General features: G+C 47.8%; 1 protein-coding gene across 1 annotated transcript in view; it reads left to right on the top strand.

The window, feature by feature from the left end:
• Positions 1–2,396: 2,396 nt before the first annotated feature.
• LOC122559795 (tetraspanin-9-like) overlaps positions 2,397–27,970 on the top strand; it is a 190,992-nt gene continuing 165,418 nt past the window's right edge. Inside the window, exons 1-2 of the mRNA XM_087997082.1 lie at positions 2,397–2,549; positions 6,902–6,968. The gene's annotated coding sequence lies outside the window, so the exon portion shown is untranslated. The remainder of the gene's footprint in view (positions 2,550–6,901; positions 6,969–27,970) is intronic.

The following is a 27,970-nucleotide window of genomic DNA, read 5'->3' as shown; positions in this document are numbered from 1 at the left end:
ATATCTTTCCCCTCTCACTCTAAACCTATGCCCTCTGGTTCTGGACTCTCCGACCCCAGGGAAAAGACTTTGTCTATTTATCCTATCCATGCCCCTCATAATTTTGTAAACCTCTATAAGGTCACCCCTCAGCCTCCGACGCTTCAGGGAAAACACCCCCAGCCTGTTCAGCCTCTCCTTATAGCTCAAATTCTCCAACCCTGGTGTCATCCTTGTAAATCTTTTCTGAACCCTTTCAAGTTTCACAACATCTTTCCGATAGGAAGTAGACCAGAATTGCACGCAATATTCCAACAGTGGCCTAACCAATGTCCTGTACAGCTACAACATGACCTCCCAACTCCTGTACTCAATACTCTTACCAATAAAGGAAAGCATACCAAACGCCTTCTTCACTATCCTATCTACCTGCGACTCCACTTTCAAGGAGCTATGAACCTGTACTCCAAGGTCTCTTTGTTCAGCAACACTCCCTAGGCCTTTACTATTAAGTGTATAAGTCCTGCTAAGATTTGCTTTCCCAAAATGCAGGACCTCGCATTTATCTGAATTAAACTCCATCTGCCACATCTCAGCCCATTTGCCCATCTGGTCAAGATCTTGTTGTAATCTGAGGTAACCCTCTTCGCTGTCCACTACACCTCTAATTTTGGTGTCATCTGCAAACTTCCTAACTGTACCTCTCATGCTCGCATCCAAATCATTTATGTAAATGATAAAAAGTAGTGGATCCAGCACCGATCCTTGTGACCCTCCACTGGTCACAGGCCTCCAGTCTGAAAAACAATCCTCCACCACCACCCTCTGTCTTCTACCTTTGAGCCAGTTCTGTATCCAAATGGCTAGTTCTCCCTGTATTCCGTGAGATTTAACCTTGCTACTCTGTCTCCTATGGGGAACCTTGTCGAACGCCAAGCGCTGGAGAAGGAGGCCTTGTGAGTAGCCCATCCTCAATGATGGGGGAAGGGGAAAGTTCACAAGATAAAGCTGAAAAATTCGCAACAGTCTTCAGCCAGCATTCCTGAATGGATGATCCAGCCTAGCCTCCTCCAGAGGTCCCTGGAATCACAGATGCCAGTCTTTGGCCAGTTTGTTTCACTCCACATGATATCAAGAAAGGACTGCGGACACTGAGCACTGACAAGGCAGTGGCACTGGCAAAAGCCCAGCTGTAGTCCTGAAGACTTGTGCTCCAGAACATACTGTACCCTGAACAAGGGTAGCAGGTACATGGGAACACCATCATCTGCAAATCATATTTCCAAGTCAGGATGGTGAGTGGCGATGGGGGCGGTCATTGCTTGGCATTTGCACAGTGCAGACTGGCATTGATTGTTGCACATATCCTTTTCTGAACTGCAGGTACAAGCCTCGCTTATCCAACCTTTCCTCATAAGAAGCTCGGAGTTTGAGTCCCAGTCCAGGTCTTGATGTCTAAGGAAACTCTTCATAACTTGGCAAACAGGCCGAATACTGATTTCTAAATCCTTCAAACACACTTCAAGGTCAGTGTTATATTAGGCAGGAATGTGCCTGGTACTACTCCTAACCTGTATGTTGCTGTAGTAACTCAGATTCCCTGAGTAATCTGTAATACCATCACCACCACGCCCCCAAAATCCATGGTCCCATATTCTGCTGTTTGGAAATCTAAATATGTGAAATCTGGCTCTGCTTTAGCAATCCCTTATTCATTATATCTTTGAAAAATTTAATAACATTTTTCAACTGATCCTGTCTTATAAAGCCATGTTGGCTCTGTCTGAGCAGACATTGGTTTTCATTGTGCCTTGTTATGATTTCCTTGCTAATAGATTCCAGCATTTTCCAAACAATTGATGCCAGCTAACAAAAGGAAAAACAAGGGAATGCTGAAGAAACTGGGCTGGTCTGTGGGCAGCATCAGTGGAGAGAGTTCCTTCCAATTTTTGTCTTTGATTTGATTGGGATAGGTCAGATTTAAAGGCATTGCATTGGGATCAGGATCCATTGCTGGGATTGCAATGGGATCAGATCTGGTTCATATTGAGATTGGGTGCCATTTACTGGCAATGTGTGGGGTTTGGACACTTTTCCTGGAATTGTATTGCAATTGGATCCCTCGTAGTCAAATGGGACTAGTTCATTTGAGAAAATCTGGTAGGCTTAGAGGAGTAGGGCAGAAGGGTCTCTTTCAGTGCTGGGATTGTACTGATAGGATCCTGTTACTGATTCTGGGATGTTTTACTGGGATCAGGTCCTATTGCTGGGAATCTTAACGGGTATCGGGTCCAGTTCCTGGGATTTTAATTGGGATGGGGTCCAGTTCCTGGGATTTGATGGGATTGGCTCCAGTGGTGGCCAGTCTGTTGGGATCTGATCGGATCGGGTAGTTAATGAGATCGACTCCAGTCAATGTGGTTTGATGGGATCGAGTCCCATTCCACGGATTTGAAGGGATCGAGTCCTGCTCCAGGAGCGGATCTTGCTCCGGCCTCCGCCCCCTTTTCCTTCCCATTTCCGCCAGGGAAAAGCGAAAGGAATAAAGTGGCGGCCGGAGCCCGGAGCAGGTCAGAACCGTAACTTCTCCCGGGATCCGGGAACCGGGCACCGGGGGAGAGGGAGAGATCCCAGCATCGGGAACCGGGGGAGAGGGAGAGATCCCAGCACCGGACACCGGGGGAGAGGGAGAGATCCCAGCACCGGGCACCGGGGGAGAGGGAGAGAGAGATCCCAGCACCGGGCACCGGGGGAGAGGGAGAGATCCCAGCACCGGACACCGGGGGAGAGGGAGAGATCCCAGCACCGGGCACCGGGGGAGAGGGAGAGAGAGATCCCAGCACCGGGCACCGGGGGAGAGGGAGAGATCCCAGCACCGGACACCGGGGGAGAGGGAGAGATCCCAGCACCGGGCACCGGGGGAGAGGGAGAGATTCCAGCACCGGGCACCGGGGGAGAGGGAGAGATCCCAGCACCGGGCACCGGGGGAGAGGGAGAGATCCCAGCACCGGGCACCGGGGGAGAGGGAGAGATCCCAGCACCGGGCACCGGGGGAGAGGGAGAGATCCCAGCACTGGGCACCGGGGGAGAGGGAGAGATCCCAGCACCGGGCACCGGGGGAGAGAGAGATAGAGAGATCCCAGCACCGGGAACCAGGGGAGAGAGAGATCCCAGCACCAGGAACCGGGGGAGAGGGAGAGAGAGAGAGATCCCAGCACCGGGAACCAGGGGGGAGAGAGAGAGAGAGATCCCAGCACTGGGAACCGGGGGAAAGAGAGATCCCAGCACTGGGAACCGGAGGAGAGAGAGAGATCCCAGCACCGGGAACCGGGGGAGAGGGAGAGATCCCAGCACCGGGAACCGGGGGAGAGAGAGAGATCCCAGCACCGGAACCGGAGGAGAGAGAGAGATCCCAGCACCGGGAACCAGGGGAAAGGGAGAGATCCCAGCACCGGGAACCGGGGGAGAGAGAGAGATCCCAGCACCGGGAATCGGGGGAGAGAGAGATCCCAGCACTGGGAACCGGGGGAGAGGGCGAGATCCCAGTACCGGGGGAGAGGGAGAGAGAGATCCCAGCACCGGGAACCGGGGGAAAGGGAGAGAGAGAGATCCTAGCACCGGAAACCGAGGGAGAGGGAGAGAGATCCCAGCACCGGGTACCGGGGATAGAGAGAGATCCCAGCACCGGGAACGGGAGGAGAGGGAGAGAGATCCCAGCACCGGGAACCGGGGGAGAGGGAGAGAGATCCCAGCACCAGGAACCGGGGGAGAGAGAGAGATCACAGCACCGGGAACCGGGGGAGAGAGAGATAGAGATCCCAGCACCGGGGGACAGGGAGAGAGAGATAGAGATCGCAGCACCGGGAACCGGGGGAGAGACAGAGAGAGATCCCAGCACCGGGAACCCGGGGGAGAGGGAGAGAGATCCCAGCACCGGGAACCCGGGGGGAGAGAGAGATCCCAGCACCAGGAACCGGGGGAGAGAGAGAGATCACAGCACCGGGAACCGGGGGAGAGGGAGAGAGATCCCAGCACCGGGAACCCGGGGGGAGAGAGAGATCCCGGAACCGGGGGAGAGGGAGAGAGAGAGATCCTAGCACCAGGAACCAGGGGAGAGGGAGAGGTCCCGGCACCGGGAACCGGGGGAGAGGGAGAGATCCCATCACCGGGAACCTGGGGAGAGGGAGAGAGATCCCAGCACCGGGAACCGGGGGAGAGGGAGAGGGAGAGATCCCAGCCCCGGGAACCGGGGGGGAGAGAGGGAGAGAGAGAGAGATCCCAGCACCGGGAACCGGGGGAGAGTGAGAGAGAGAGAGAGATCCCAGCACCGGGAACCGGGGGAGAGAGAGATAGAGATCCCAGCACCAGGGGACAGGGAGAGAGAGATAGAGATCGCAGCACCGGGAACCGGGGGAGAGACAGAGAGAGATCCCAGCACCGGGAACCCGGGGGAGAGGGAGAGAGATCCCAGCACCGGGAACCCGGGGGGAGAGAGAGATCCCAGCACCAGGAACCGGGGGAGAGAGAGAGATCACAGCACCGGGAACCGGGGGAGAGGGAGAGAGATCCCAGCACCGGGAACCCGGGGGGAGAGAGAGATCCCGGAACCGGGGGAGAGGGAGAGAGAGAGATCCTAGCACCAGGAACCAGGGGAGACGGAGAGGTCCCGGCACCGGGAACCGGGGGAGAGGGAGAGATCCCATCACCGGGAACCTGGGGAGAGGGAGAGATATCCCAGCACCGGGAACCGGGGGAGAGGGAGAGATCCCAGCCCCGGGAACCGGGGGGGAGAGAGGGAGAGAGAGAGAGATCCCAGCACCGGGAACCGGGGGAGAGTGAGAGAGAGAGAGAGATCCCAGCACCGGGAACCGGGGGAGAGAGAGATAGAGATCCCAGCACCAGGGGACAGGGAGAGAGAGATAGAGATCGCAGCACCGGGAACCGGGGGAGAGACAGAGAGAGATCCCAGCACCGTGAACCGGGGGAGAGGGAGAGAGATCCCAGCACTGGGTACCGGGGGAGAGGGAGAGATCCCAGCACCGGGAACCGGGGGAGAGGGAGAGAGATCCCAGCACCGGGAACCGGGGGGGAGGGAGAGAGAGAGAGATCCCAGCACCGGGAACCGGGGGAGAGGGACAGAGAGAGAGATCCCAGCACCGGGATCCAGGGGAGAGAGAGAGAGAGATCCCAGCTCCGGGAACTGGGGGGGGTGGTGAGAGAGAGAGAGATCCCAGCACCGGGAACCGGGGGAGAGAGAGAGATCCCAGCACCGGGAACCAGGGGAGAGAGAGAGAGATCTCAGAACCGGGGGAGAGAGAGAGATCCCAGCACCGGGAACCAGGGGGGAGAGAGAGAGAGAGATCCCAGCTCCGGGAACTGGGGGGGGTGGTGAGAGAGAGAGATCCCAGCACCGGGAACCGGGGGAGTGGGGGAGAGAGAGATCCCAGCACCGGGAACCGGGGGAAAGGGAGAGAGATCCCAGCACCGGGAACCGGGGGAGAGAGAGAGATCCCAGCACCGGGAACCGTCGGGGGGGAGAGAGATCCCAGCACCGGGAACCAGGGGAGAGAGAGAGAGATCTCAGAACCGGGGGAGAGAGAGAGATCCCAGCACCGGGAACCAGGGGGGAGAGAGAGAGAGAGATCCCAGCACTGGGAACCGGGGGAGAGACAGAGATCCCAGCACCGGGAACCGGGGGAGAGAGAGAGATCCCAGGACCAGGGAGAGGGAGAGATCCCTGTACCGGGAACCGGGGGGGAAAGAGAGTGAGAGAGATCCCAGCACCGGGAACTGGGGATAGAGAGAGAGAGATCCCAGCACCGGGAACTGGGGATAGAGAGAGAGAGATCCCAGCACCGGGAACTGGTGGATAAGGAGAGAGATCCCAGCACCAGGAACCAGGGATAGAGAGAGAGAGAGATCCCAGCATCGGGACCTGGGGATAGAGAGAGAGTGAGAGATCCCAGCACCGGGAACCGGGGGGAGAGAGATCCCAACACCGGGAACAGGGAGGAGAGAGAGAGAGAGAGATCCCAGCATCAGGAACAGGGAGGAGAGAGAGAGAGAGAGAGAGAGAGATCCCAGCATCAGGAACAGGGAGGAGAGAGAGAGAGAGATCCCAGCACCTGGAGCAGGGAGGAGAGAGAGAGAGAGATCCCAGCACTGGGAACAGGGAGGAGAGAGAGAGATCCTGGAACCGGGGGGAGAGAGAGATCCCAGCACTGGGAACCGGGGGGAGAGAGAGATCCCAGCACCAGGAACAGGGAGGGGAGAGAGAGAGAGATCCCAGCACTGGGAACAGGGAGGAGAGAGAGAGAGAGAGAGAGATCCCAGCACCAGGAACAGGGAGGGGAGAGAGAGAGAGATCCCAGCACCAGGAACAGGGAGAAGAGAGAGAGAGAGAGAGATCCGGGAACCGGGGGTCCCGGGGAACAGGAGCTCCCAGTCTTGGGGAAGAACCTCGGTGCTCCAAGTCAACTCCGATTGACTGGAACCAGAATAGAGAGAGTGTGAAAGGACTGAGGAGAGGGTGTGGGTGGGGGGAGAGAGAGAGGGAAAGATGCTGAGAGAGTGAGAGCAGAGAAGGATAGAGGGAGGAAGAGAAAGAGAGGGAGAGCAGAGAGGCATAAAGAGAGGAGGAGAAAGAGAGAGGGAGAGCAGAGAGTTATAGAGAGAAGAGAAGGAAAGTAAGCATGTGAAAGGGCAATGAGAGAATGAGAGTTTTGGAAAATATTTGTATATTCCATTCTTGCCCAGTTTTAAATTATAACTTTATCCAGAGAGAGAATATTGCAAACTTCAATCTTTTTATTAAACTCACAACAGAAATTGAAAGTACTCCATAACAACCCTGCTGCAGATTCTTATGAACATTCTGAGGATTTTCAGCAATCTTAATATTGTATTTATTTCATTTCAAAAGATCCGATGCCAGTGTTTGGTAAAAGACTGCAGGATACACAAAAAGTTTGGTGCAAGTGAGGATTCTGGTAAGTATTTCTGAAGCTGAAATTCAGTTTGACATTTGAGAGTTTGATCTTTAAAAATGCAAATGAAACTGCAAAAATGCAACAAAATTCTTTTGGTGTTGGAAGTTTGAAATTAAGCAGATAGTGCTGCAAGCATTCAACAGATTAAACAGCCTCTGTTGAGCATGAAAGTTAAAGACAAAGTTTGTTTCTCTTGCCTCAGGTGGATCTAAAAATTAAAGTTCTAAATTGGAGGTAGGCCAATTTTTACAGTATTAGGCAAGAGCTTTCAACAGTTGATTGGGGGCGGATGTTTGCAGCTAAAGGGACGGCTGGAAAATGGGAACACTCAAAAATGAGATAACGAGAGTCCAGAGACAATATATTCCTGTTAGGGTGAAGGGTAAGACTAGTAGGTGTAGGGACTGCTGGATGACTAGAGAAATTGAGGTATTTGTTAGGAATAAGAAGGAAGCATATGTCAGGTATGGACAGCAGAGATTGAGTGATTCCTGAGTAGAGTATAAAGGCAGTAAGAGGGAAATCTGGAGGGCAAAAAGGGGACATGAGATAGTTTTGGCAAATAGGGTTAAGGAGAATCCAAAGGGATTCTACAAATACATTAAGGACAAACGGGTGACTAGGGAGAGAATAGGGCCCCTCGAAGATCAGCAAGGCAGCCTAGAAGTGGAACCACAGAAGATGGGGGAGATACTAAACGAGAATTTTGCATCAGAGTTTACTGTGGAGAAGAATGTGGAAGATAGAGAACATGGGGAAAATAAATAGCCACATTTTGAAAAATGTCCATATCACAGAGGAGGAGGTGCTGGACATCTTAAAATGCATAAAGGTGGATAAATCCCCAGGACCTGATCAGGTGTATTTTAGAACTCTGTGGGAAGCTAGGGAAGTGATTGCTGGGCCTCTTACTGAGAATTTGGATCATTGAGAGTCACAGGTGAGGTGCCAGAAGACAGAGGTTGGCAAACATGGTGTCACTTTTTAATAAAGGTGGTAAGGAAAAGCCAGGGAACTATAGACAGGTAAGCCTGACATCATTGGTGGTAAAGTTGTTGGAGTGAATCCTGAGGGACAAAATTTACATGTAATTTGAATGGCACGAACTGATTATGGATAGTCAACATGGCTTTGTGCATGGGAAATCATGTCTCACTAACTCGATTGAGATTTTTGAAGAAGCAACAAATAGGATTGACGAGGGCAGAGCAATGGACATGATCTGTATGGACAAGGTTCGACAAGGTTCCTTATAACAAAGTTAGATCACATGGAATACAGGGAGTGCTAGCCATTTGGATACAGAACTGGCTCAAAGGCAGAAGACAAAGGGTAGTATCGGAGGGTTGTTTTTCAGACTGGAGGCCTGTGATCAGTGGTGTGCCACAAGGATCAGAGCTAGGTCCACTCCTTTTCATAATTTATTTAATGATTTGGGATGTGAACATTGGAGGTATAGTTGGTAAGTTTGCAGGTGACACCAAATTTGGAGGTGTAGTGGACAGCAAAGAAGGTTACTTCAGAGTACAATGGGATTTTGATCAGATGGGCCAATGGGCTGAAGAGTGGCAGATGGAATTTAATTTAGGTAAATGCGAGGTCCTGCATTTTGGAAAGGCAAATCAGAGCAGGACTAATACACTTAATGGGAAGGCCCTGGGGAGTGGTGCTGAACTAAGAGACCTTGGAGTGCACATTCATAGTTCCTTGAAAATGGAGTCGCAAGTAGACAGGATAGTGAAGAAAGTGGTTGGTATGCTTGCCTTTATTGATTAGTGTATTGAGTATAGGAGCTGGGAGGTCATGTTGCAGCTGTACAGGAGATTGGTTAGGCCACTTTTGGAATACTGCATGCAATTCTGGTTTCCCTGCATTAGGAAGGTTGTTGTGAAATGTGGAAGGGTTCAGAAAAGATTCACAGAGATGTTGCCAGGGTTGGAGGATTTGAGCTATAGGGGGAGGCTGAATAGGCTGGGGCTATTTTCCCTGGAGCATCGGAGGCTGAGGGGTGACCTTATGGAGGTTTATAAAATCATGAGGGGCATGGATAGGATAAATAGACAAGGTCTTTTCCTTGGCGTGGGGGAGTCCAAATCTAGGGGGCATAAGGTTAAGGTAAGAGGGGAAAGATTTAAAAGGGAACTAAGGGGCAACTTTTTCATGCAGAGTATGGTGTGTGTCTGGAATGAGCTGCCAGAGGAAGTGGTAGAGGCTGGTACAATTAGAACATTTAAAAGGCATCTGGATGGATATATGAATAAGAAGGTTTTAGAGTGATATGCTCCAAGTGTTGGTAAATGGCACTAGATTGATTTCGGATATCTGGTCGGCATAGACGAATTTGACCAAAGGGTCTGTTTCCATGCTGTACAACTGTATGACTCTTTTACTCTACTGCTTAACTATTGGATAGTTCAAATATTTTCTTTATAATGGAAGCTAGTTGTCTGGTTAACAGTGGAGAGTTGTGGGCTTGTCTCGTAATCTGGAGATACAGTCTAATGCACTAGGGGCATGGATTTCCATCAGGGTCGCTGTGGAATTTAAATTTATTTAATACATCTGTAATTGAAAGCTAGTCTCTGTGATGTCAATCACAAGTACTGATGGTTGTAAAACATCCTACACTCTTTCAGAAAGAAATCTAATTTGGCATGTGGTTTAGTGTCCACATCTGAGAGTTTGAGTTGAAGAGGACTGTTCAAGAGGAAGCAAAATCAAAAACTGTCTTTAACCGTGGGTTTCTTTAAAGCTGTGTTTATAGAATTTTAATGCTAAATATTTCTATAGGTGGTAATCTGAGACATACAAGGCTCTAATCCTACTGTTAATTCTTCAGAGTGTTCTCTGCCTTTTCACACACATCCATCTTTTAATGTTCAACTCAGCCCACACTGTACTATTTATGCCCTGTTGGGGCAGTTCCGTGACATCATTAGTAGATCATCCGAGGTTCTTAAAGGCCTTGCACAACAAAATCTGTCATCCTTAACCTGACCTACGTATCACTCCAGTTCTACAGCAATATGGTTGACTCTTAATTGCCCTCTGAAATAGCCACTCATTTCAAGAGCCATTAGGGATAGACAACACATGCTGGTGTTAAAGTGACACCCACATCCCATGGAAGCATTTCAAATCGACCTGTCAGTGGGACCTAACTGTTAATCAGTTCTAAGCTGTAGGTGTTAATGATTGGGAGCAGTAAGCTGAGTGAGCAATTGTTAATTGACGTATCTTTTGCCACCACAATGCTGATGTCATTGATGTGTGCCTCGTACAGAAGACCTAACAACAAAGGGAGTGAGACTGGAACAAAACAAGGAATATTCACTGCTGCTTGGGAGTGAGTAAGCGGCAATGATGTTCAATAAAAGCACCATCTCATTCCTCCCTGGACATGGGATCTCTGCACCAGCGTCTGTTTTAAGCTATCTTCCATTCTGAATCAGTGCTGGGAGAGGACAGTGCATCACTGCCTTTAACAAAGACTTGGATCTTGTTACAGCTTCACTGGAGGAGTGAACCAGGGCTCCACTACTCAGTGGTCATGGTCACAACATACAATTATAAATAGTTTTTCTAGTTACCAAGAAGACCTTATCCAAACTAGTTCTTTTAAGGAAAAAGATCCATCAATCTGGTTACTTAGTAAACAGAATTATTGATTCATTGTCAAACAAAACTCACTCAACCATTTTGTAATAATTGATGAAATACACTTGGTGCGGTACCATCCTAGGATATTCAAAGAAGTAGAGGTTGTTCTGCTACAATGCACATTTCGTTAGTTCAAATTCGGTATAAAGTGACTGACGAACAAGGGACAATATTTCCATAGTGCAGAGGTGTAGCTGCAGAGATAATGGGTACCCTGGTGGTAATCTTGAAGGAATCTTTACATTCTGGAGTAGTCCCAGAGGATTGGAAAACTGCCAAGGAACATCTTTATTTAAAAACAGAAGGAGACAGAAATCATGCCCAAGTTAGCTAACATCTGTTGTTTGAAAATGTCAGAGACTATTATAAAAGAAGGAATAGCAGAGCATTTGGAATTCATAATCTAACAGACAAGAGGCAGCATAGCTTCATGAAAGAAAAATTAAGGCTGACAAATTTGTAAGAATTCTTCATGCAGGACCAAGCAGGATAGATAACAGGTAAACAGTTGATGGAATTTATTTGGGTTTCTGAAAGCATTTGATAAGGCGTTGCACATTATGCTACATAATAAGGTAAGAGGCAGTATGTCGTAGACAATTGGTGAACTAATAGACAATAGAGTTGGGATAACGGGAACCCTTTCAGGATTTCAATCGATAGTTAGTGGTGTCTGTGGGGATCACAGTTGGAGCAATATATATTAATGACTTGGATAATGACAATAGCCAGGTTTGCAGATGATGAGAAGGCAAGTCATGAGGATGACACAGTCTGCAGACGGATATAAACAGATTAAGCTGAGCATTTGGCAGTAGAATATAACGTGGGGGGAAATGAGGTTATGTACTTTGACGCGAAGTATAGAGAATTTGAGGTTGGTTGACTAAATTGGCTGGATGGCTAGTTTGCAATGCAGAGTAACATCAACAACATATTACTCGATTCCCACACCAACTGAGGTTACTGTGAAGGTGCTGCCTTCCTAAACCCACCCCTTGCCTGTCTCTAATGAGATTGAAGCTCTGTGGTCTTCAGGAACTATGGCAACTTGACCTTTACCCTTGACCGAGAGGAGCTGAATATTATGAATATGGAGAAAGACTGCAGAAAGCAACAACACATGGGGAATTGGGAAGGCCTTATGCATAAATCACAAGAAGCCAGCATCCAAGTTTAGCAGGAAATAGGGAAGGCAAGTGGAGTGTTGGGATTTTATTTCAGAGGGAATGGAGTATAAAAGTGGGGAAGGTTTGTTAGAACAATGCAAAGTACTAGACAGACCACAGTTGGAACACTGTGAATAGTTTTGGGTCCCTTATCTAAAGATAAGTTACACTGAAATTGACGGCAGTCCAGAAAAGTTCACTAGATTGATTTCAGGTGAGAAGGGATTTTCTTAAGAGAAGTGATGTTAGCTTGGGATGGCTGATTTGTAATTCAGAGAGATGCCAGCAGCATGGGTTCAATTTCTCACACTGGCTACGGTGTGATGTGATGACACTTAAGTCATCACTCTAATGAGAGAATGGTCTGGTCAAGCTATGACAAATATTGGGGTGAATTAAGCTTTTAACAAGCTCAATTAACTCCTTATTTATTTAACTCTGGTGGGTAAGCTGCTGATTTTGTGTATGTAATATTCAAACCCTGGCTCCAAAAAGTACTTTGTGAACAGAAAGAAAGAAGTAGGGATAATAGGCAGGTACTCCCGTCGATATGAGGTGATGAGTAATGCTCTGCATTGGTATATGTAATTATTCACAGTATTCATTAACATCTGAGACGATAGAGCAAAAAGCCATATATCCAGATTTGTCAAAGACCCGTGGCTAAGTGATGTTGTAGTCTGCTTAGATGAAAAACAGAATTGCAAAGCGACATTGTTATGTTTATTGAATGGACAAAACTGTAGCATGTGGTTCCTAGTGTAGGCAACCACACTAGGGGAGCACAGTGTCTCAGTGGTTAGCACTGCTGCCTCACAGCACCAGGGTCCCAGGGTTGATTCCAGGCTCAGTGGCTGTCTGTGTGGAGTTTGCACATTCTCCCTATGCTCTGTGTGGGTTTCCTCCCACAGTCCAAAGACGTGCAGGCCAGGTGAATTGGCCAGGCTAAATTGCCCATAGTGTTAGGTGCATTAGTCAGAGGGAAATGGGTCTGGGTGGGTTACTCTTCAGTGGGTCGGTGTGGAGGTTAGGCCAAAGGGCCTGTTTCTACACTGTAGGGATTCAAATCTAATCTAAACTGAGAAGCCAGTCTCTAGATCTAAAAATGACAAAACAGAAGACTTTCAAACATTCGGTGGGTCCCTCTATCAATGCTCAATAGCAGCAGTCTAACACGTTGTAAGTTTGCTTGCTGAGCTGGTAGGTTTGTTCTCAGACCTTTCGTTACCATGCTAGGTAACATCATCAGGGAGCCTCCGGTGAAGGGTTGGTGTTCTGTCCCGCTTGCTATTTATCTGTCTTGGTTTGTTGTGGTAGCTGCTATCATTTCTGGTTCTGTTTCTGAGAGGTTGGTAAATGGGGTCCAAATCAATATGTTTGTTAATGGAGTTCTGGTTTGAATGCCAGGCCTCTAGGAATTCCTGTGTATGTCTCTGTTTAGCAGCAATGTGTATTGCACTGTAGTACAAGATGCACTGTCGAAAATTGCCAAGGCTCCTGAGACAGCAGGTATGGCAGCAGATACATGGGAACACCACCACCTACAAGTTCCCCTCCCAGCTGCTCAACATCCTGAGCAATGTTTTCTCTAAGCTGCTCAGGCATGCCAAGGGTCCATACATTTGGATTGATATGCCAACGCCATTCCCAACGTTGATTTCCAGTCTTAGAGATCCAAGCAGAAGGAAACAAACTTAGTGAGGGGGGGGGGGGGGACGTAGATCCTGACCTGGAAACACATCATTGTTTCCTCCCTGTCATAGGGTCAAAATGTTGGAATTCCCTCCTTAACAACAGCACCATGGACTGCAGTGGTTCAAAAATACAGCTCACCATCACCTTCTCAAGGGCAATAAATGTTGGTCCAGCTAGCAATGCCTATCAGTGAATAAAAAAAACAGAATTGGCAATTGGTGCTGGATAAATTGTCAGTCTTAAAATATTGAGGTCCTTTGGTTTTTCTAAGCTAAGATGTTGTGGGACAGGTATATGGATTTGGATCAAAGACCACCTGGGCCCTTTGAAAGGTGTAACAGGCTCTTGGTCTAACTAGACTCCTCCATTCCAATTGAGAATTCTGATTGGTGCTGGGGGAAGGGTTTACTGTGAGGACTGATGTGACTGACTGCATTCACTGAAGGGCCTGGGGAGCTGCAGTTACTGTTTAACCAGGATGGAATTGATTTGTGTACATAAACATGCATGTCCTTTCACAACACGCATTGGAATTTTGTTTGCCTATATTTAGTGTTTGCTTTCCCTTTGTTTATTTAATGGAGCCAGTGTAGTTGCAAGAAGATAAACTATGCAGCTAGAGATCATCAGTGGTAACTATCACAGTGCTCCCAACACATACAGTCAGTCTGTGCTCACTGCTCAGGGGATGATTGTAATTCTGTGATCACAGCATTCTGCTGCATAATGACCAGGCCCTCATTATCACCTTCGAATTGTCCCTTGTGAAGGTGCTGATGGAGACTCTTGCTTTTAAACTGCTGCAGTCCTTGTGGTAAAGGTGCAGTTAGGTTGGTAGTCCCATGATATTGTCACACCTTGGAGGGCTGGAAGGGCAGCACTGAGGAAGGGCTATTTGTCTGGAGAGGCAGCCCCAAGAGAGAGCTGTGCAGCTGAGGGGCTGAATGGAGGGAGGGCTGTGCGACTGGAGAGGCTGCACCAAGGGAGGGCTGTGCGACTGGAGAGGCTGCACCAAGGGAGGGCTACGTGACTGGAGAGGCTGCACCAAGGGAGGGCTGTGCGACTGGAGAGGCAGCCCCAAGGGAGGGCTATGCGACTGGAGAGGCAGCCCCAAGAGAGAGCTGTGCAGCTGAGGGGCTGAATGGAGGGAGGATTATGCGACTGGAGAGGCTGCACCAAGAGAGGGCTGAGCAACTGGAGAGGCAGGCCCAAGAGAGAGCTGTGCAGCTGAGGGACTGAACGGAGGGAGGGCTGTGCGACTGGAGAGGCTGCACCAAGGGAGGGCTGTGTGACTGGAGAGGCTGCACCAAGGGAGGGCTATGCGACTGGAGAGGCTGCACCGAGCGAGGGCTATGCGACTGGAGAGGCTACACCAAGGGAGGGCTATGCGACTGGAGAGGCTGCACCGAGCGAGGGCTATGCGACTGGAGAGGCTGCACTGAGGGAGGGCTGTGCTCTTTGAGTTGTTCTTTTTGAATGAGGCATTAAACTAAGGACTCATTTGCCCCAATGTTCATCAAAGGAGAGGGCACAGAATAAAAGTGATTTGCAAATGTAGTAAATATGATGTAAGGAAAGCCTTTTCACACAGTGAGTTGTTAGGATATGGAAAACTGACTGGAAGTGTGGTCGAGGCAGGTTCAACTGTGGCTTCCATGAGAACATTGGATGATTATTTGGACAGAACCAATGTGTAAGGGAAACAGGGGAAAGGGCAGGAGAGTGGCACTAAGTCATAACGCTCTTTGAACTGATGCAGATACAATGGACCAAATGGCCGCCTCCAGTTCTATAACACTGTTTTATTGTTTGTAGCTCAGAGGTAGGGACACTACCACCTCCCACCCTATTGTAATTACTCTTTCTGAGAGAACTTTCACCTCCCTTTCAGTGATGATTTCTGTACTAAACAGGTTAGTTAACCAGCACCTCCACACTGGTTTAAAACTAGGCCGTGGTGTTCTGAGGACTGCATGGTGGCGCTTTGTGAGTTGGTATCTGCCTGGGTGATGTCAGCAACGTTGAGATCCCTGTCTGTGTTGGGGGAGGGGACAATGGCTAGTTGCTATCTACTCTGCTGTATAGGCGAGAGCGAGACTCTATTGTATAATACACACAGCTGCAGCTGACAAGGGTAAGATAAACATTTTGCCATAATTAAAGAGTGCAAGCTGAGACAGCTAAAAGCAGAGCATTAAAAATTCTGTGGGGCATTCGGCCGAACGACATCTGTTTGCTTCTCGTTAATTGCCCTTCGGTTTCTGAGGTACCTGACTGGTCCGACTCTGCGAGGAGTGGGATTGCTGTCTGATTCTCTAAGTGTATTCCGGCTTCAGGTGAAGTGAACACAGTCAGCAGACCATGTCCAACTTATGCCAAGAGCAGAGGTGATCCACTCATCCGTGTCTAACTGAGCCGGATAAGCAATTCCCAGGAAGCTTCTGGCTCCACAGAGCGTAGTGTTCTCTTGCAAAATCTGTCATGATGTTTGCCCTGAGCTGGGAACAGGGAGCCGTGCTTCTGTTAAATAGAGCTAGTGTTTACCACAGTGTGAATTTGAACTTTCTTGCAGATTATTGTGTATAAGAAGAGTCAGATGGGATCTGTTCTGACTAATGGTCCCACTTGCTGCCAATTCCTGCTCAATGACTACAGGAAAAAAATAGCCTCGCCTGTTGCTGTCGACATCATTGTTTATTTTATACAATAAAAGTTTCATACAAATATTTTCAATAATGACGCATCATTGGCAAAGGCTCAACACTACCAGAGCCCAGTCTCGACTTTCCCGTTATAAAATGTGAGCAACTGAACTGAGAAAGAAGGCATGAGACATTCAAGATAGGTCTCAGTTATTTAAAAATAGTCATAATGAAAGGAAGGAAAGGGCATTTGAACAGAAGGAGGTGACGTTTACCAGGCCAGTCATCACCAGGGTGATAAAGAGCAGGCGAGGAAGTTGTTTGAATAAAGAGTGAGTTATTTGCTGACTCTCTGAGTTGAAAGGAAGGGGAAGCTAAAGAAGTGCCCAGATTTAAGTCTCAGCTGCAGCGTGGTTCTGAGTTCAAGTTCTACACCAAGACTTGAGCATTACAATCCAGACTGAGTCCCCGGTTCAGTACTGAGGGAGTGCTGCACTGTTGGAGGTGCTGCCCTTTGGATGACTTGTTAAACTGAGACCCTGTCTAGGTGTGTGTAACAGATCCCCTGGGAAGTATTTCAGAGAAGAAAAGGGGAGTTCTCCCTGGTGTCCGGGGGCGGGGGGGGGGAATGGAAGTATTTATCCCTCAATTGCCATCAGGAAGACAGATAATCTTGTCATTATTGCCCTACCGTGGGAGCTGGCTGTGTGCAAATTGGCTGCATACACTAATCGACAACAGTGACTACACTTTGAGCAAAGTTCATTGACCGTAAAGCACTATGAGATGCTCGGTGGTCATGTAGAGTGCTATATAATGCAAGTTTTTCTGGTTGGCACAGAATAAGATTGAGTAAGAGATGATGTGAGATCAACACGGCAGTGGTAAAGGGTGAAAGTTGTTGGCACAACGAGAAGCGAGGATTTTGAATCAGCAACAGCAAGTGAGAGAAGCCTATCACCGGCTTGCATGTGATGTAATGTTGGGAAAGCTGTGTCGTGCATGTTAGCAAATACAGCACAGGGTACCAGTAACTCTGTACAAATGTCACACTGTACCCTGTGGCCTTTAGTTATGTCATTTGTGCAACAGAAGTCATGAAAACATCAAAAGGTCCATCACTAAGCTCAGTTGACAAAAGTGAGAGATTTGAAGTCTGAGCAAATTCTATTATATTGGTCATAGAATCCATAGAATCCAGTCAATTACAGACACAGTGCAAAATGGCATCAGCTTTCCTTTTGCTTTATTTTCAGAGTGATCCTTGTCTTTGCTATAAAAATGGCTAGTTATTTTTACTCAGCTCTAGAATATATGGTTAAAGACAAACACCATTTGAGGTGTTTGGCCTAACTTGTTGAGTTTGTCGCTTCAGTTTTTAAAAGTTAGTTCATACAATATGGGTGTTGCTGGCTATGGCAGCATTTACTGTCCATCCCAAACTGCCAGGAGGGCAAATCATGTGGGCCAGACCGGATAAGGACAGCAGATGTCCTTCCCTTTAGGAGATTAGTGAACCTAATGGCTTTTATGACATTTGGCAGTGGTCACCATTAGGCTCCGTTTTGTCGTTCTAGATTGTTACTGAATTTAAGTTTCACCATCTGTCACAGCAGCAGATTCGTACCCATGTCCTCTGCAAACTCATCCAGTAATATCACAGTTAGTGCCATCACCTTCCCTCAGTTTGAACTGATGCCATGTCTCGAGGTGGCACTTGGGCTCCAGATCGTCCTTCATTGAACTGGTGACTGTAAAAGATGTGAGCATCATCATTCAGCTTCTTGGCAGCAATATTAAAGCAGCTGGTCTGTATTTGGTTTTCAGGCATCATTTGTGTATTTAAATAAGTTAGACCACATTTTGTCCCCCGTGCCTTTTTCCTTTTACTTAGAGTCATAGAGATGTACAGCACAGAAACAGACCCTTAGGTCCAACGCGTCCATGGTGACCAGATATCCCAACCCAATCTAGTCCCACTTGCCAGCACCCGGCCCATATCCCTCTGAACCCTTCCAATTCATATACCCATCCAGATGCCTTTTAAATGCTGTAATTGTACCAGTTTCCACCACTTCCTCTGGCAGCTCATTCCATATACGCACCATCCTCTGTGTGAAAACTTTGCCCCTTAGGTCCCTTTTATATCTGTTGTTCGGCCAGGAATTGTCTAAATAGTTCGTGATGTCGATGGCGCATCGTCCACCTCAGAAGCCTTTCGTTTAAGTAAAGAACACGAGTTGGCAGTATCCTTGCCTCTTTGTGACTATTCTTTCTGGTAAACACAGACACAAACTCAGATATCTGAACAATAGCTGTTTTCATCCATGTTTCTGCTTCTAAACGGAGCCGGGAAATGTGGCCGAGTTAAGTCGTGCCAACCTGATCTGGTGAAGTGTTTGTGCTGTGCTGTATTGTAGGATTTGAACAAAATGAATGTTTCTCTTTTCTGATCTTCCATGCAAGCTCTTGTAAGAAAACTAATTCCGTTTGGAGAATCCCACCAAGTGGTAAATATGTCTTTTTTTTCCCTGCGTTGGCCTGTGTGAAGGATGTAAAGCAGCTTTTGTCACTTTGCTGCAGGCAGGCATTAGACTCCACTGGCCTTGTTTAAAACAGCTCCACCGGGTTTATTAAGCAATGTTCTCCACAATATTACACCTTAATTTTAGCATACTGTTGAAAAGGGAGATATGTAAACTCACATCCGGCCTCTCAAGCTTGCTCTGCCTTCAAGAAGATTATGTCTGATGTGATTACACCACGATCCCATTTAACCCCCACAACCTTTCACCCCCCTGGCCCCACCCCCTTGTTTACTGAGGATCTATCCACCTCTGCCTTAAAAACACGCAAGTGAACTGTTTGCACCATTTTTTGAGAAGCGCATGCTGGGATGGCATGGTGGCTCGGTGGTTAGCACTGCTGCTTTACAGCTCCAGGGACCCAGGTTCAATTCCACTTTCAGGCGACTGTCTGTATGGAGTTTGCATGTTCTCCCTGCTTCCTTCTAAAGAATTGTGGATTGGCCGTGCTAAGTTGCCCATAGTGTCTAGGGATATGCAGACTAGTTGGGCTAGACATGGGAAAAGCAGGGATAGGGTAGATGGGTGGGATGCTCTTCAGAGGGTCGGTGTGGGCTGAATGGCCTGCTTTCACACTGTAGGGGTTCTATGATTTGATGACCTAGGGGTGTATCCTTTGAAATACTTTAATGTAAGTACGAGTTGAGCCGATTAAAAATTTATAGGAGCTCATTAAAAGAGGAAAGCCTTTATAATTCCCTAATTTAATCACAGCTGGAACATTCCATTCAATGTTGGGAACCATATGTCAAGAAGGTGTTCAAGGCCGTTGAGAAAATCTGTCAAGAAGGGACCAGGAGTGGTCTGCTTCCTTACCCGAGGGAGGATGTTCTTGCTATAGAGGCAGTGCAGCTTCACCAGATCAACTCCAGGGATAACAGGAGAAGAGATTGAGTTGGTTAGGATTGTATTGTCTGGAGTTTAGAAGAATGAGGGTTGGGGGTATGTCATAGAAACCTATAAAATTCTAAAAGGACTAGGCAGGTTGGATGCAGAAAGGATGTTTCTGATGGAGGACGAACCCAGAACCAGGGGTTATAATTTAAGGAGAAGGCCAATACCTTTTAGGACAGAGATGAAGAGAAATTTCTTTAGCAGAGAGTGGTGTGCTTGTGAAATCCACTCCCGCAGGCAGTGGGTTGAGGCCGGTACATTGTGCTTTCAAGAAGGAATTAGATATAGCTAAAGAGACAGATATAGCTAAAGGGATCAAGAGATATGAGGGGGAGGGATTAGGATATTGTGCTCAAAGATCAGCCATGATGGTATTGAATGATGGAGCAGGATCGAGGAGGTCGAATGGCCTACTCTTGGCCCTTTCTTCTACTTTTCTATTGTGTGGAGAGACCAGAGCAGCTGGGTTGCTCTCCTTAACCAAGAGCAAGGTAAAAAGAGGATTTATTTGAATTGTTCAAAATCATGAATAGTTAAGATGGGGAAAAGAAAAAGCAAGTGTTTCCAGATGCAGCCAGGCTGATAACCAGAGGACGCAGATATAAAGCGATTGGCAGAGGTGTCACATGAGGAAACATTGAGTTGGAAGATGCTACCTGAATGGGTGGTCGAAGGTGATATAGGAGTAGGTTTGGTGAGGAAAATTGAGGGATGAAATAAGAACTGAACAGAGAGGACGCACAGAGTAGGATTAATTGGACATCTGTTTGAAAAAGCCAGCAAAGACATGATGATCTGAATCACATTCTTCAAAAAAAGAAACTTACACTTACATAGTACCTTTCATCCCTTCCCCTTAAGGATATCCCAAGGCACTTCACAGCATTGTGGGTCCAACTAGATAAACTACCAATGCGATGTTGATTACAGGATCAATTGTTGCCATGAAACCAAGGGATAACTCCTATGCTTTTCTGAAAATATAGGCTGCAAGACTCTTGGCGCCCACCATAAACTGAGTCCTGGCTGTCCTTTATCATTGTGTTTGAAAGATGGCACCTCCGACAGTGCAGCACTCCCGCTGTACGCACCCTCCGATAGTGTGGTGCTCTGTTAGCACTGACTCTCCAACAGTGCGGTGCTCCCTCAGCAATGACCCTCTGACGGTGCGGTGCTCCCTCAGCACTGACCCTCCGACAGTGCAGCACTCCCTCAGCACTGACTCTCCGACAGTGCAGTACCACCATAGTACTGCCCTCCGACAGTACAGTACTCCCATAGTACTGACCCTCTGACAGTGCAGTACTTCCATAGTACTGACCCTCTGACAATGCAGTACTCCCATAGTACTGACCCTCCGACAGTGTGGCACTCCCTCAGCACTGTCCCTCCGACAGTGCGGAATTCCCTCAACACTGTACTGGCAGTGTCATTGTGGGTTTTTTCAGTTCTCTGACTCAAGTATAGAGGTTTATAAAATCATGAGGAGCGTGGCTAGGATAAATAGCCAAGGTCTTTTCTCCAGGGTCAGGGAGTCCAAAACTAGAGAGCATAGATTTAAGGTGAGAAAAGGAAGATTTAAAAGGATCCTAAGGGGCAACTTTTTCATGTGGAGGGTGGTGCATGTATGGAATGAGCCAACGGAGGAAATGGTAGAGGCTGGTACAGTTACAACATTTAAAAAGCATCTGGAAAGGTACATGAATAGGAAGGGTTTAGAGGGAATTGGAACAAATGCTGGCAAAAGGGACTAGATTAATTTGGGATATCTGGTCAGCATGGTCAAGTTGGATCGAAGGGACTGTTTCCATGCTGTACACCTCAATTACTCTATGACTCGAAGTGAAAATGTTGCCAGTTAAACTGTAAAGAACACACTCAGCAGTATTATACTGATTGACCTTACTGAATAGCAACAAGGAATTCCCAGCCAGAAATACAACTTATGGGATTGATGTAACCAGTTAATTAAACCATCGTAGACTCAGCTACATTCACAGACAGCAAACATGTTTCAACATCTGTATTACACACAAATTAAATATAGAGTCAAAATGCACTCATCAGAGTAAAAACTCTCATTATTTGTTCTTCCTGAGATAAACTCCCAATTCTCCTGACCTTCTGATGCTCCATCTGCCTGTCCAGTTCACATCGCTGTGTCCTTACATGTCACATCACACAGCTGTTGCAAATTCTGCACCCAATCACTGGGCAGTACAGTGAGTGTGGAGGGAAGCCATTCAACCTGTATCCATGATCATTTGGAATTGTATAATTTCCTTCACAGCAGCCAACTGAATTATTTGAACCACCTCCTCCCTTAGGTTGTATAGTGCTTCCTCTGTACCACTTCTGATAGTTCAGTACTCCCTCAGTACTGACCCTCTGACAGTGTGGCACTCCCTCAGTACTGACCCTCCAACAGTGTGGCACTTCCTCAGTACTGACCCTCTGACAGTGTGGCACTCCCTCGGCACTGACCTTCGGACAGTGCGGTACTCCCTCAGTACTGACCCTCTGACAGTGTGGCACTCCCTCGGCACTGACCCTCGGACAGTGCAGTACTCCCTCAGCACTGACCCTCTGACAGTGCGGTACTCCCTCAGTACTGTCCCTCTGACAGTGTGGCACTCCCTCAGTACTGACTCAAGTACTTCGGCACTTCCTCAGTACTGACCCTCTGACAGTGTGGCACTCCCTCAGCACTGACCCTCTGACAGTGTGGTACTCCCTCAGTACTGACCCTCTGACAGTGCGGCACTCGCTCAGTACTGACCCTCTGACAGTGCGGCACTCCCTCAGTACAGACCCTCTGACAGTGCAGCACTCTCTCAGTACTGATCCTCCAACAGTGCAGCACTCCCTCAGTACTGACCCTCTGACAGTGCGGCACTCCCTCAATATTGATCCTCTGACAGTGTGGCACTCCCTCAGTACTGATCCTCCGACAGTGCGGCGCTCCCTCAGTGCTGACCCTCTGACAGTGCGGCGCTTCCTCAGTACTGACCCTCCGACAGTGTGGCACTCCCTCAGTACTGACCCTCCGACAGTGCGGCGCTCCCTCAGTACTGACCCTCCAACAGTGCGGCGCTCCCTCAGTACTGACCCTCTGATAGTGCAGTACATCCTCAGTACTGACCCTCTGACAGTGTGGCCCTCCCTCAGTACTGACCCTATAACAGTGTGGCGCTCCCTCAGTACTGACCCACCAACAGTGCGGCGCTCCCTCAGTACTGACCCTCTGACCGTGCGGCGCTCTTTCAGTACTGACCCTCTGACAGTATGGTCCTCCCTCAATACTGACCCTCCAACAGTGCAGCACTCCCTCAATACTGACCCTCCAACAGTGCGGAGCTCCCTCAGTACTGACCCTCTGACAGTGTGGCGCTCCCTCAGTACTGACCCTCCAACAGTGTGGCCCTCCCTCAATACTGACCCTCCAAAGGTGCGGCGCTCCCTCAGTACTGACCCTCCAACAGTGCGGTGCTCCCTCAGTACTGACCCTCTGACAGTGTGGTGCTCCCTCAGTCCTGACCCTCCAGCTGTTTGGCTGAGTATAAGGTGTAGAAGCAGAAGGAGGTCATTCAGCCTGTTGAAGCTGCTCTGGTAACTCAATTCCATTTTCATGGTTTTTTGCCACAATGCTCCCTCAGTGATTAAAAATCTGCCTTTTCACATGGTGAATATACATAATGATGCAGTCACAACAGACTCCTGAGGTAAAGAATTCCACAGATTCACTACCTTCTGACAGAAGAAATTCTTCCCCATCTCTGCCTTAAATTTGTGAACCCTTATTCTGTTTGGGTGTATTTTGCTTTGTGTTTCATTGCAATACTCTGAGTTGTTGAAACACGTTTGGTGTCTGTGAGTGTATCTGAATCCTTAATAGTTTAACTATCAGTTTGCGTCAGTGCCGCGAGTTGTTTATCTGGATGTGTGTTTCTTGTTACTGTTGTGTAATGTAAATCGTGCGACTGTATTAAATGGTAACACCATCACCTATACATCAGAGAATGGAACAAAAAATCTACAATGACATTCCCAGAGTGATACAAAGAGAGAACTGTACGGTTTGAGAGTCAGGATAGAAGGAGCAGTGCAGTAGTGAGAGAATGCCACACCGCAGGTGGTGTTAGTACTGCTGGAACACCGTGCTGTTGGAGGGTCAGATTCTGCACTAAGTGTTGCACTGTCGAGGGTCAGTGCTGAGGGAACACTGCATTGTCGGAGGGTCAGTGCTGAGCGAGTGCTTCACTGTCAGAGGGTCAGTACTGAGGGAGCGTTGTACTGTCGAAGGGTCAGTACTGAGGGAGTGCCACACTGTTGGAGGGTCAGTGCTGAGGGAGTGCAGCATTGTCAGAGGGTCAGTGCTGAGCGAGTGCTTCACTGTCAGAGGGTCAGTAATGACAGAGTGCCGCACTGTCAGAGGGTCAGTACCCAGGGAGCGCCAGACTGTGGGAGGGTGAGTGCAGAAGGAGTGCTGCACTGTTGGAGGATAATGCTGAGGGATACTGCACTGTCAGAGGTCAGTATTGAGGGAGTGCCGCACTGTCGGAGAGATAGTACTTAGGGAGCGCCAGACCATTGGCGGGTCAGTGCTGAAGGAGTGCCTCCTGTCGTAGGGGCAGTACTGAGGAAGTGCTGGACTGTTGGAGGTTCAGTGCTGATGGAGTGCTGGACTGTTGGAGGTTCAGTACTGAGGGAGTGCCACACTGTTGGAGGGTCAGTACTGAGGGACTATTGCACTGTAAGAGGATCAGTACTGAGGGAGCACCGCTCTGTCGGAAGGTCAGTACTGAGGGAGTGCTACACTGTCGGAGGGTCAGTACTGAGGGAGCGTTGTACTGTCGAAGGGTCAGTACTGAGGGAGTGCCACACTGTTGGAGGGTCAGTGCTGAGGGAGTGCAGCATTGTCAGAGGGTCAGTACTAAGGGAGTGCTGCACTGCCAGAGGGTCAGTACAGAAGGAGCGCTGCACTGACGTAGGGTCAGTATTGGGAGAGCACCGCACTGTCGGAGAGTCAATACTGAGGGTGCACCACACTGTCGGAGGGGCTGTACTGTGGGAATGCTGCACCACTGTAGGGTGGATGTCAAGATTTTGATGGCAATGTTTTGGGGAGCAGTGTAGCATTTCTTGATGCCTTAATAAATATCTTTCACTCCATCAACATTTTATAAATGAACCTGTCTGGTCACTTTTGTCAATGCTTTCTGTGGGATCTTTGTAGCTCCAGACTTGTACTTCAGTAACAGCTACGCATGAAAGGTACTTTGTTAGTTGTGAAGCACTTGCATTACCCTGTAGACATGAAATGTGCTACATAAATGCAAAGCTTTAATCAGCATAAAGTCAAGGTGACTGGTTAGAATCTTTCATAACCACAAGCCGTTGGAGTGTGAACATTGCGGTGGAGCTACTGGTTATCTGCTGGTGGCTCCTAGCGTTTCCTGACAACAAATACATATTCCACTGGTTAGCATGAGCAAACCTTCACAGCCAAACAGCCCAGTTTATACTACAGGAGGAGATGCTAGGGTTTGACATCAATGGAAACTGCACAATTAGGGAGGCTGGTTCGGGTCTTTAAGTGACATTTTATCTTGCTGATCTCTCTTTCAAACTCGCAAAGTTTGATTTCCTGCAACAATATTAGCATTTTCATTCCCCAGGCACTGTTAAATAGAACTGGACTTCACAGCAAATTAATGGCTGGAGGAATGGTATGTTTCAGCTGAAGTTACTTCTCTCTAATATAAAATACAACCTTCTGTCAGACTGAATTATATTCTTTGCCATAGGTGAACAGAGATCAGGTTTTTGCTGCTATGTTATTCATGGATTAATGTCCCAAGGGAAGAGTAGGTTTTGAACTGTGAACTCTCTTGTACTTTCAAATGCGTGTTATCCAAGGGTTCCAAAGACACCAGGATGGGTAGGAAACTAGATAGGTGGAGAAACTCAGCAGGTCTGGCGGCATCTGTGGAGAGAAAGCATGGACAGCATTTTGGGTCCAGTGAAGGAGGAGTTCTGTGGAAGGGTCACTGGACACGAAATGTTAACTCTGCTGTCTATCTTCTATGATGCTGCCAGACCTGCTGAGTTTCTCAAGCAATTTCTTTATTTGTTTCAGATTTTCAGCATCTGCAGTTCTGTGGTTTTATTGTAGATGGGAAACCAAGAGGAGAAGGGAAGGTCTGTAATGGGATAGAGACAGGTTAAATGAGTGGGAAGAAGGTATCCGGGGGAGTGTAATGTGGAAAAATGCGCAATTGGCCCATCTTGGTAGGAGTAATAGGAAGAGAGGGTATAAATTAAATGGAGATTGCAGAATTGAGGTTGAGCGATCTAGGTGTCCTGCTTATAATCACATAAGGTTAGTAAGTAGGTAAAGTAAGCGATTCAGAAGGTAACTGGAATGTTGCCATTAGTTGCAAGGGAATGGAATATAAAAATAGGGAAGTTGTACTACAGCTGTACAGGGGTGAGACCACACCTGGAGCACGCTGTATAATTTTGCATCTTTTTCAAACAAGATCAACAAACAGTTCAGAGAAGGTTCACCCACCTTATATATGGGATGAATAGCTTAACTTATGAAGAAAAGTTGAACTGGTTCAGCCTATACCCTTTAAGTTTAAAAGACTGAGAGGCAATCTCATTGAAATTTGTAAGATCTTTAGGGAACAAACACAAAATGCTGGAGAAATTCAGCGGGTCTGGCAGCATCTGCAGAGAGAGAAACAGAGTTAACATTCTGAGTTCAGTTTGACCTCTTCAGAAGTTGACTTTTCTCAGTTAACTTCCAGATTAGGACAAAGTTGTGTCTTGGTGCAATCCAACAGGGGTCGTTTAGCTCAGTTGGATAGACCAACTGGTTTGCAATGTTACATAGCACCAATGGCATGGGTTCAATTCCTGTATTGGCAGTGGTTACTGTGAACAGCTCTCTTTCTTCTCCTGAGGTCTGGTCACCCTCTGGTTAAACCATCGTCAGTTTTGTTCCCCTCTCTCTAATGTGAGAGCAGCCTAATCACCCAGTATGACAATGCTGATGTTGCCTTTATTCTGAGCACAGCCTCTGTGAAGTTACGTTGAACTCTACTCCTCGCCCCATACAGCAGGGTTTCCAGATCCTCTAGAATTTGCTTCAGATAATTCATTTAGTTCATACACTTCACTGAGTTTTGAAGTCTGTCTTGTATCTTAGGTTTGTCCCTTTTAGAAAGTTGAGGAAATTTGCAGGAGCTGCACTAGTCTGATTAAAGGTTATCTCCAAAACAGGTTTTCTATAAATGCATCACATTGGTAAATTTTGTGAAATGATGCTGCATCCTTATCAAACGAGAACACAAAACTATGTGATGTCATTAAAGCAGGAGAGAGAAATAAGAACGGTGTTGTTAAAGTATTCACAGCAGGAGGGCAGTTTTAGTGTTCTTTAGACAAACATATGGAGGCTAGAGAATAAATTGAATGAATTACTGGATCAAATTCAACCTTGTAAGGTACAACATGAATAACCATTACAGTGACATGGTGACAAGGTGGTCAGGACTGGGAACTAAATATCCCAGGTTATCCCAGACTACAGGAAAGGCAGGGCAAATGGTACGAGAGGATCAATAACTTTTGTGATTGTAATAACTACACAGAGCTGGTATCCTGTCACCAAATCACCCTTTACTTACACATGGAGAGTCCTTGACACTGATCCAGTTTCCTCCAAGTCATCTCTCAGAGTGAACAAAACTTCTGACACTCCTGTTTATATCTGTCAGCCAGGGCTCCCTGATAGGGAATGTTAACGTGGTCTAATCAGGGAACTCATATTCTATGAGGTCCACTTGGCTGACCTCGTTACAATCACCACATTCCTCCTCCTCTGAGTCTGAAGATAGAGGCCGATCCTTTTACTTATAGACCCCTTGGGACGTTTTGACACTGGGTCAGTTTTCTCTGGCTCTGTGTCAGGTATAGGGGACAGTGTGTAACACGCATGAGCTTGCCTCTTGCACCCAGCGTGTCTTGGGAGAAATTCTTTCTCTTCTTCCAGCGGCAAAGGCATTGATGCGGCGAGATCCGCCAGGTCCATCTCAGATTCAGGGGGTCTGTTCAACACTTGATGGAGAGGCAGAATCAATGAGTTCCAACAGCCTTTCGGCTGTTCTGAGGAATAAGGCATGTTTTGCCCCTGCACCATTTGTGAGTTTGCTGCCTTTATATTGTTCATGTTCAGGATCGTCACACCTGCCCGGCCTTTATACGTCACTGATCCTGACCTCGTGTTGACCATGCCACTTACCACCCAGGGCCATTCCCATGGTTCCTGCACTAAACTTCATCCTTTG

The sequence above is a fragment of the Chiloscyllium plagiosum genome, unplaced genomic scaffold (assembly GCF_037043375.1).
Source record: "Chiloscyllium plagiosum isolate Xiang-an unplaced genomic scaffold, Cpla_swu_hap1 HiC_scaffold_19, whole genome shotgun sequence".
NCBI lineage: Eukaryota > Metazoa > Chordata > Chondrichthyes > Orectolobiformes > Hemiscylliidae > Chiloscyllium > Chiloscyllium plagiosum.
The sequence above is the reverse complement of the archived record's forward strand: the minus strand, read 5'-3'. Positions and strand labels throughout refer to the sequence as shown.